Genomic DNA, 11710 nt, shown 5'->3' on the forward strand with positions numbered 1-11710 from the left:
AATTGGGTGTCTCTTATTCAGTTCCTTAGAAAGCTTTAGGCTAATGATGGTTCTCTTTGGGTAGATTAGGTGAAATGTTATGTGATTAAGGTAGATAATGTTTGGAACTTTACTCCTAAAGCTAGAGTAAGCTGGAGTTTGAGGAAGATATTCTCCCTTAGGGAGATTGTGAGGTCTCTGTTTGCTGATGATAAGGAGATTATGCGGACTCGATGAATATGATAGGGGATTAGGGAAAAGAAGGATAAGGTTCCTGGAAAAGGTTGGATTGGTTCCCATTGCATGTTCCTAGACATGCGATTATTTCGTGGGTAGCAGTGCTTGATAGGTTGGCCACCAAGGATAGGCTTTGTCGAATTAGGGTTATTATTGAGGGCATTTGTGTGTTATATAGTGAAACAGAGGAAAGTAAGAATTATATATTCTTTGAATGTCCTTTTTCGAGTTCCATTTGGAAGTCTGTTTTGTTGAGAAGGGGTGTGCGCAGAGAAAGCCTTAGTTGGGATCGTAAAGTGCGATGGGCTCTTGCTCGGTGGAAGGGAGTTCCATTGATACTTTTTTGTTTAAGATTTCTTGGAATGCTTTCATTTATTTTATTTGGGAGGAAAGAAATGGTAGAATCTTTAGGAATTTGTATAGAAGTGGGGAGGAAATTCTTGTCTGCATTCATGAAAATTGTACAGGTGAAATACACTCGGAAAAGTATGTAGATTGAGATTATTGGAGGTTAAAGGTTTGATTGTTTGATTATTCTTTTGTAGCAGTTTGTTGATTCTTTCAATTTAATACATACATTGGTGTAGGGGTGTTCAAATAATCGAATTAATTCGGTTAACCGATCGAACCGAATTAGTTCGGTTAATTTGGTTCGGTTACCGAATTAGTTCGGTCGGTTAACGGTTAAGAAAATTTTTAAAATTCGGTTAACGGTTAATTCGGTTCGAATTCGGTTAATTAACCGAATTAACCGAAATTAAATTTTAAATATTAAATATATTATATATAACATTGGACTCAACCCAAATCATTAAAAACCCAATTAATAATTTAAGATCCAATAACTTTAAACTTAAATCAATATTAATTAATTAAAAAATTATAAATTTTTTATTTTATAATTATATATTATTTAAATTAATTGTAAACTGTTTTTTAATTAAAAAATATTAAATATATTATATATAACATATGGGCTAAGCCCAAACCATTTAAAACCCAATTAATAATTTAAGATTTAATAACTTTTAAACTTAAATCAATATTAATTAATTAAAAATTTTATCTAAAATTTTTATTTTATAATTATTTATTATTTAAATTAATTATAAACTTTTTTTGAATTAAAAAACTATTTAATTTTATATAAATTAGAAAATTTTTAAAAAAAATCGATTAATTCGAAATTAATCGAATTAACCGAAATTTATTCGGTTCGGTTAATATTTTCGAAAAAAAAATTCGATTCGATTAACAGTTAAAAAAAAAGTTTGGTTAATTCGATTATGGTTAATTCGGTTCGATCGATCACCGTTTTAACCGAATGAACACCTCTACTTGGTGTCATATTTTAAATTTGAAACCCCGTGTATTTTTTTTTAAATCCCTTAGCTGCCAATTCTTTTACATCACCTTCCCTTTGGTGCCAATAACACTAAATAATATTTTACCAATTAAAAAAAGAGAATACGAAACAACCAACACCATGAAATTTTAGTGTTCAAACATCAAATCTGCAGAGGCCATGATGGGTTGGTTAAGATGATGGATATTAAAAGGGTTGGTGAAGCTTTCATCACTTGTTTCATACGCCCCATTGTTGAGAAAATGGAGGATCTCGTTGAGTGAGTCGAGTCTTTTGACTCAGTTCCATCATCTGAGCGCTTAGGACCGAGTTCTCAGCCTCGATGTTCAAATAGTGTTGGGTGGTGAAGGTGATGCTTGTGAGGATCTGGTTATTATCTTCGGCTAACAGTGTAACCTGGGCCGTTAAATCATCTAAGTGCTTTTGTTTCCTCATCCTGGACCTCCTTGCTGATTCTCGGTTGGATTCCATTCTCTTTCTTTTCCTTTGATCCATCAACTGATGCAAGTCTTCTTCAGATCCCGAGGGCACCATCAAACCTGACGAATTGGAGTTTCCACTAGACGAAGCCATATTTTTATATATTTACACCAAAATCACAGCTTAAAACTTGAAGAAAAAAAATAAGATACTAATTGTAGAGAGTTATTTGATTGTTATATATGATAATAGTAGTAATATGAAGGATTTAGAGAGAGATTATTTATGAGAAAACATAGAACCAGTAGAGGAAAACAACTGAGAAAGATTGAACAAGATGGGTCCTGCGTCTAAGGGAGGAATTTATCATAAACCCCGAACGGAGTATTTCACTCACGACTGGAGACATGAATCTCAAACATCAAGATTTACACCATAAGAACAAATCTAAGAATAAATAACAGTGATGAACCGGGACCTGAAGAGCTTCAGCTCTACAAAGGGAGAAGAAAACGAATAAAAAAGCTAGATTTCTATAAGGGGGAAGAGAGGAAAACTGGAAGAGGTTTTTGAGTGAAATGAGAAGGGAATTTATAGAAGAAAATACGGTGGAAATTGAAAAATTAATTAATTAAAAGGAAAAAGAAAAGGTGAAAGAGCATTGGAATCTCCCTCATGAGAGTTGATTAGGCATGTGGGGTGGAGACGAATTTTCCATATACGTCCCATTCCAGCTGGTAGCCATTACACTCACTATATAAATTATATAATTTAATCATCGATTAAACATAAAATAAATATTCAAATTATACCATTTTCTTACCTAAAATAATTTTTGACTTATTCTGATATTTAACGTTACAAACATTATTATTTTAGGTGTTTAGATCGTTAACGGTATTAATTTTTCCATTAAAAGACACATGCCATAATTTGATAATTTTATTTTAAAAAACTTAAAAATATTTTATTTTTGAAAAAGTCCCAATTATTTTTTAAAACATCAAAAAACCCTAAACTCTTAAATTCTAGTTTCATTTACTCCAACTGTCAATCATCTTCGACCACCTCGGGCCGTCAACGACGTTAATGTCTCTAATTAAGTGACACATGTTATAATTTGGTAATTTTACAAATTTATTTTTAAAAAATTTAAAAATATTTTAGTTTTGAAAATGCCCCAATTATTTTTCTAAAATACAAAAAAAAAATCTAAACTCTTAAATTATCTTATTCTAATCTCATTTACTTTAACTACCGGTCATCTCCAGCCACCCATTTGTTGAGGATCGGCCACCTATATGTCGTCGACCACCTAATTACAGACATTGGAAGTAATTTAACCCCCATTTCAGTGCGTTTAAATCGTTTTTTGTAAGAAATTTCACGCCAGTGCCATTTGGATAACAATCCAGGTTGAATGACGGACAGCTTTTTACCGCGCTGCACCTCCAATTGCAGACTGGTGAGTTTTGTTCCGGAAACATGGATTTTTTTTTTTTGGATAAGTAGAAACATGGATTATTACCCTTACATTAACGTTAAAAATATTTTATTTTTAATGTCACGTGTTTTATATAAATTTATATTTTAAATTTAAAACTTAAAGTATATGAATTAAAGTTTAAAAGTTATAGCCCTCCAAATATACAACATAATAATATTATAATTTTGCTTATAAAATAATTCTTTTGCACAATTTTCTTTTCTCAAAGTAAGGGTTTTCCAATTTTACCTACATGTTTTCTTTTTATTCTTTCTTTGTGTAAATTGTAATTCACATTTATATCTCTCACCTTTCAACTAAACAGAGTTAATTGTAGAGGATTTTCTTAAATTATATTTTTATTTTAAATTGATTCTTAAATTTTAAAAAATTTAAATCCATTATTAAATTATGATATCAATTTAAATTGAGCTCTAAATAGTATAATATTTTATATCAATCCTTAAACTATCTATATGATTTCATTTTAATTATTCGGTTAACGTGTCATTAATTCTATTAAGTTTTGAAGGTCATGAGAATTGAACTTTTTTAGATAATTCAATATGCATTAATCCAAACGAAACAACAAGAGCTATTACAGACCATCCATGAGAATTGAATTTGTGACCCTTTAAAAATTAATATTTTGAAGGTCTTAGGAATTGAACTTGGAACCTAAAAAATTTGGTTTGTTCTTGAAGCTCTTGGGAAATTATCGTGAGTTTAAGTCTTGTGATTTTAGAAAGATAAATTAATTATTTAACCAATAAGATTAACGAGACATTAACAGAATGATCAAAATAGAATGTTAAATATGTTGGGAAATAAACGAATAACAAGTAATTTCCCTATAGCCAGATTAGTGAGAATACGAAATAAAAGCGGAAAAAATAATACCCGAAAAATTGATAACGGAGTTCAGCTAATTTGCTTACGTCTCCGGACTGCTGCAGATATTTTACTAAAGAGAAAAAATTGCAGGTGTTTACAAAACACACTTGAGAGAGAAGTGGAAGATTTTGGGATGATTTTGAAGCTAAATGGGTTAGGGTATTTATAACTAAAGCTTAGGGACTAATATTGTAATTAAACCTATTTCTATTTTAATTAAGAATTGGGGCACCGAATTCGGTGACCCCTTTGTTGAAAACTTCAGCTCTCCTTTGCTGAAAAACAAAACAAGCCCCCCCCCTTTAAGCACCCTTTGTTAACTTTACAATCTCCCACTTGAAGACTGATTTTAATCTGTCTTCACACCTCGATCAATGCAGCAGTATTTCTGGTCTTGTTACTCTAGCATGCCAACTGAAGCTGAACACAACTTCAGTTTGTCCGTGGTCACCGTCTTTGTCAACATGTCTGCCGGATTTTGAGCTCCACTAATCTTTTCAAGTTTCAAAATCCCATCTTCCAGAAGATACCGGATAAAGTGATATCGCAATTGTATGTGCTTCGTTCTGGAATGAAAAGACGGATTCTTTGCTAGATGGATAGCACTTTGACTATCGCAATACAAGACATTGTTTTCTTGTTTCTTGCCTAACTCTTCCAAGAAACTTTGGAGCCAAACCATCTCCTTGCTGGCTTCCGTAACAGCGACATATTCTACTTCAGTTGTGGAGAGAGCAACTATCTTCTGTAGTTGAGAAACTCAACTCACTGCAGTATCTCCTAGAGTATAAACATACCCTGTAGTGCTCCTTCTGATGCAACATTTCCGGCTAAGTCAGCATCTACATAGCCTGTCAGTATCGTATCTCCACCTTTCAAACAAAGTGCTTTGTTTGTAGTACCCCGCAGATATCTGAGGATCCATTTGACAGCTTCCCAGTGTACCTTGCCTGGATTATTCATGTACCTGCTAACAGCTCCCACTGCATGAGCAATATCTGGTCTGGTACAAACCATGGCATACATCAGACTTCCAATTGCTGAGGCATACGACACATTCACCATGTGTGCACGTTCTTCCTCCGTCTTTGGTGATTGTTCTTTGGAGAGTCTAAAATGAGCACCTAAAGGTGTACTTACTGGTTTAGCATCTTGCATGTTGAACCTAGAGAGTACTTTGTTAATGTACTCAGCCTGTGATAACATCAAAGTCCCCGACTTTATGTCTCTCTTGATTCTCATCCCAAGAATCTGCTTTGCAGAGCCCAGATCCTTCATAGCAAACTGCTTCGACAATTTTTGCTTTAAGTTTATAATCTCTTGCATGTCTGAGCCTGCAGCGAGCATGTCATCAACATACAACAATAAAATAATGAAGTATTGTCGAACCTCTTGATGTAGCAACAATGATCTGCTTGGCATCTGGTAAAACCACTGCTACTCATGAAGCTATCGAACTTCTTGTACCACTGTCTAGGAGCTTGTTTTAAACCATACAAGCTCTTCTTCAACCTGCATACCAGGTTTTTCTTGCCTGCTTCTATGAAGCCTTCTGGTTGCCTCATATAGATTTCTTCCTCCAAATCACCATGAAGAAAATATGTCTTTACATCTAACTGCTCAAGATGTAAATTCTCTGCAGCTACAATTTTCAACACCAGTCTGATTGTAGACAGTTTTACGACTGGAGAGGAAATTTCAGTCAATACCTTCTTTTTGCTGAAAGCCTTTGACAACCAATCTTGCTTTGTAGCATTTGCTCCTATCGTGCTCTTCTTTGATCCTGTAGATCCACTTGTTATGGAGCGCTTTCTTACCTGGTGGTAATTCAGCTAATTCCCATGTCTGATTTGACATAAGCGAGTCCATCTCATCTTTCATGGAAGACTCCCACTTGACTGAATCCTCCACTTGCATTGCTTCATCATAACACTCTGGTTCACCATTGTCAGTCAGCAACAAGTAGTGCAAAGAAGGAGAATACCGTTGGGTTGGTTTAGGAATTCTGGAGGAGCGTCTTAGTTCCGGTGTGCCTGGTTCTTCTTGAACTGCTTCAGGACTGATCTGAACATCATTTCCAGAAATCTCCTCGAACTCAGCAAATTCATTTGTTTCAGCTTTGGTATTGGAGCTGCTTGATTCTACAGTTGACCTGTCTTTGTACATCATATTCTCATTGAAAATGACATCTCTACTTCTGATGATCTTCCGATTTTCATAGTCCTAAAATCGATAACCAAACTCATCACCGCCGTAACCAACAAAGGCACATTTGTTGGACTTAGCATCAAGTTTACTTCTTTCAGAAGAGTCTATGTGTACATAAGAAATACAACCAAACACTCTTAAGTATGAAAGGTTTATTTCTTTCTTGCTCCAAACTTCCTATGGTATTCTGCCATCCAAAGGAACTGAGGGCCCACGGTTGATCAGGTAAGTTGCAGTGTTGATAGCTTCAGCCCATAAAAATTTGAGCAATCCGACATGTATCCTCATGCTTCTGGCACGTTCATTCAGAGTTCTGTTCATGCGCTCTGCTACGCCATTCTGCTGCGGTGTCATGGGAACTGTTGTCTCCATCTTGATCCCATTATCTGCGCAGAAGTCTCTGAATCTCCTATTTCTGTACTCTCCTCCATTGTCAGACCTCAACCGCTTGACTTTCAGACCAGTCTTATTTTCCACCATGGCCTTCCATTTTCTGAAGGTATCAAAGACTTCTGATTTCTTTTTCAGAAAATAAACCCACACCTTCCTTGTAGAATCATCGATGAAGGTTACATAATATAGTGAGCCTGCAAGAGATGAAACTGGAGATGGTCCCCATACATCAGTATAAACCAACTCTAACTTTTCAGCCTTGGGTGTCTTACCAATCTTTGCAAAGCTGACTTTCTTTTGTTTGCCAAAGATGCAATCCTCGCATAGTCCGACATCTACATTCTTTAGATCCGGCAGCTTCCCTTTTGACAAAAGTGCCTTCATCCCTTTCTCGCTCATGTGACCAAGCCTTTGGTGCCATAGGTTTGATTTTCCATCACCATCTACGGCTGCAATGATATTCTCTAAATTTGAGGTTACATAGAGAGTACCAGTTTTCTTACCACAAGCAATGACGAGTGCTCCTTTGGTAATCTTTCATTCACAGTCTGAAAAAGTTGTGCTATATCCTTCTCCATCAAGCTGTCCAACAGAAATCAAATTTCTTTTGAGGCCATGAATATGTCTCACTCCTTTTAGCGTCCAGGTGGTCTGGTTTGGCAACTTTAATCGGATGTCTCCTTTTCCGACGATCTTCAAGGTTTCATCATCGGCTATCTTCCCAAAATCACCACTGACATAGTTCTCCATGATTTCTCGGCATGGGGTGGAGTGGAAAGATGCCCCTGAATCCAAGATCCATGATTCAATCGGACTGTTTACGCTTAAAATCATGGCATCACCTGTCTCCTCTGTCACGTTGGCAGAATCCTGTGCGCCGGTATTTTTCTTTAGTGCTCGATAATCTCTTTTAAAGTGACCATTCTTGCCACAATTATAACAGGTAAAATCTTTCTTTCCCGTTATTGATTTTTCCCTTCTGGATTTTGATCTGCCACGATTTGAATTTCTTTATGAAGTTCTCCCTCTAGACTCCGTGTGCAAGGCTGAGGAGGTTGATGCTTCACCCGATTCTCTCCGTCAAATTTCTTCTCTCAGTATCAGATCCCGAACATCATCAAATTTTAATTTCCTGTTTCCCGATGAACTGCTGACTGCTGTAACAGTAGCATTCCAACTGTCTGGTAAAGATGATAAGAGAATTAAAGCTCGTACTTCATCATCGAATTCAATTTCCACTGAACTCAACTGGGTTGTGATTGTGTTGAGTTCATTTAGGTGTTGTGCCACCGATGCCCCTTCCGTCATCCGCAAATTGAATAATCGCCTCATCAAATGAACTTTGTTTGAGGCCGATGGCTTCTCATACATACTGGAGAGAGCCGACAGAAGACCCGCCGTGGTATTTTCCTTTGCTATGTTGAAAGCAACATTGCGGGATAACATCAGTCGGATAACTCCGAGGGCTTGTCTGTCGAGAAGAGCCCAGTCTTCATTCTTCATGCCCTCTGGTTGTTTTCCTGAGAGGGGTTAATATAGATTTTTCTGGTATAGAAAATCTTCAATTTGCATCTTCCAAAATCCAAAGTCCGCGCCATCGAACTTTTCAATTTTCACCTTCCCTTCGTCTGCAGCCATCGCTCCCACTCGAATCTGGATTCGTTTGGATCGTTTCTGACAATTCTTGCGAACCACCATGTATTAGAACACCTCCGTCGACAAATTTGTATCGCCGACAAAATTTCACTATTCACGAAATTTACTATTCACGTGAACAGTGATGAATAGTAACCTCGCAAAAATTGAAAAAATTCACAACCAAAAGCTCTGATACCAGTTGTTGGGAAATAAACGAGTAACAAGTAATTTTCCTATAGCCAGATTAGTGAGAATACGAAATAAAGCTGAAAAAATAATACCCGAAAAAATTGATAACGGAGTTCAGCCAATTTGCTTACGTCTCCGGACTGCTACATATCTTTTACTAAAGAGAAAAAAATTACAGGTGTTTACAAAACACACTTGAGAGAGAAGTGGAAGATTTTGGGATGATTTTGAAGCTAAATGGGCTAGGGTATTTATAACTAAAGCTTAGGGACTAATATTATAATTAAACCTATTTATATTTTTATTAAGAATTGGGGCACCGAATTCAGTGCCCCTTTGTTGAAAACTTCAGCTCTCCTTTGCTGAAAAACAAAACAAGCCCCCCTTTAAGCCCCTTTGTTGACTTTACAATATAACATATTTTAGAGTTAAGAAACTTAAACTGCTCAAGATATTCATTTTCTTCGTATCGTATAAATTTTAAATTGAGATTTAATTTTTTTTATTATATTTGATTTTGAAAAATAAAGTATATATTTTAATTATTTAAATAATACTTAGTCAAAAAACTATACTATTTTACATTAATTTTTATGCATATTTTACATTAAATTTTATATTTGGAGATTTGGGAGCAATTTTTTTATTGATCTATTATGATTATAAGTGATATTATCTATTCTAAAGGCTCTCAATTATTTGATAATAAACGTTTAAATATCCTTCAATTAATGGTGTTCAAACCCAAAACCTTTAAAGATAACAACTATTTATTTAATTACTGAGATAACTTGATTCGTGTATTTGAGAGAAGCTTAGAATCTAATTTATACACTTAACTCTCGCGTGCATGATATAACATTTTTTTATCTAATTTAAAAAGATTAACCTTTTATTTTATCATTTTAAAAAATCATGATGTAATCAATTTATTTTTAATTAATTCGGGGTAAGTATAAGGTAATATATGTTCAAAGCTCTCAACTTTTTGATATTGAACGCTCATACTCCTAGCATCTATAGTTCTCGAACACGAGTTCTCAAGTAATATCAACAATTCTTTTTACCACAAAGACTAGTTGGTTCGTGCTTATGTAATTAATCTCTAAAAACATTAATATCAGTTTAAACATTTAATTTTTTTATTATTTATCTCATTCGTTATAATAATATTATATACCTTATTCCTTTGATTATTGATAGATAGTACTCTCGGTGAAATTGTCAAAACTAGGTAAATGTTATATTGTAATGAAATTTTATAATCTTTTTTGGATTAATTCATTTAATTTATAAGAAAACTATATTATTTTTTATTCAATAATAAATTTGAAACAATAAGAAGTAAAACTAACGTGTGTTTGATTCTAGAAAATAGAGGTTATTTTTACTTTTTTTAAAAAAATAAAAAACGTCATAGAAAACAAGTCTAGTTATGAAATTAGAAAATGATTTCTAGAAGAAAAAAACAAATAATTTTTTTAAAAGAGATGGGGTCTCATTAAACCCCCTCATAACAAAGATGCAAAGAAGACGTAGCGACTGATAGCTGGTAAAAATATGAAAATATAAAAAAGATATTTTCAGTGTTTCCTTAAAATTATTTTAGAAGATTAAAAAATATGAGAATATGAGATCTAGATTTTTAACTTAACTTATATGAGTTCAAATCATTCTAACATTTTTTTACTTAATGGTATATGAAATCCTCAAACTTTTAAAAAATATGGTCCCTGAATTTTTTTTTTTTACATTTGATGTGGTCCTTAAATTGAACTTTTTCTAATACTTTAATTGTGTGGTACTTTTATATTTAAAATATTGAATATCTTAATAATTGTTTATATTCTAAAATTAAATAATTTCTTAATTTAAAAAAATTAAATAAGTCTTAATTAAAAAAATAATTATACTCTCAAACTTAATTAAAAAAGCAATTAAACTCATCTATTTCATAATTTGATGTACTATCATAATAAAATCGTGATATGTCACATCAAAATATTATAGATTGTCATGTAAGCATCGTGACAGTCAACTTCCGCCGGTCAAAGGGTTAGATTGATTTTTTTTTCTCAATTTAAGGGTCGCATTGAGTTCAATAAGCATTTAGGCCTTTAAGGACTACACTAGTTTTCCCCCAAAAGTTTGAGGGTCTTGATTACCACTAAACATATTTTTATCTTGATGACACTTTTATGTGTTATTGCTTACAATAATTTTTTTTTTATTTTTTTAAATTTAATTGATGTCTATACGCATTAACATTATATTCTCATTATAAATTAAAATAGTTTTTGTGTTATGAAATTTTTAACAACTTTTTTTTATATTTGCATAACTCACATATTAAATTTATGTAATAATTTTTTAACAACTATAATTTAATTTAATTATTTAATAAATATTTGTTAATTTCTATTTTAAAAAATTAGATATCAAATATATTTTCATTATTTTTATTTTTGAATTGAAGTTTTCATTTATATTAATCAAATATATATTTTAATTTTCAGAAAAATAAAATTGAAAACATTTTCTAAAAAAAAATCAGAAAATATTTTCTAGAATTAAACATATCCTACACATCTCATTCCTCAAATTGTAAAGATAAAATAAATAATTTAATTATAATTTAAAATAATTTTGATAAATTTAATTTTTATCTTAATCTTACCAAGAAGAAAGTGGAAATGAGAATCTAAAAAAAAGGAAAGGGTACTTAAAATGAATTTAAAATTCTTAACTTAAAAAAATATAAAAATAAAAATAAATAATTTAAAACGTTTGTAATTCAGAATAAGTAAGGTGTGAAATGCTTGAAGTAGTTAATTATTTTCTCATTCACCTCAGTTTCACCGCCTGTACCGCAATTAACCGTTTAAATTTTCGCAGAGTTG

General features: G+C 32.9%; 1 pseudogene; it reads right to left on the reverse strand.

The window, feature by feature from the left end:
• Window positions 1-1588: 1588 nt before the first annotated feature.
• Window positions 1589-2441, reverse strand: LOC120113596 (annotated as a pseudogene).
• Window positions 2442-11710: the final 9269 nt, after the last annotated feature.

The sequence above is a fragment of the Hibiscus syriacus genome, unplaced genomic scaffold, assembly GCF_006381635.1.
Source record: "Hibiscus syriacus cultivar Baekdansim isolate YM2019G1 unplaced genomic scaffold, ASM638163v2 tig00110210_pilon, whole genome shotgun sequence".
NCBI classification, from domain to species: domain Eukaryota; kingdom Viridiplantae; phylum Streptophyta; class Magnoliopsida; order Malvales; family Malvaceae; genus Hibiscus; species Hibiscus syriacus.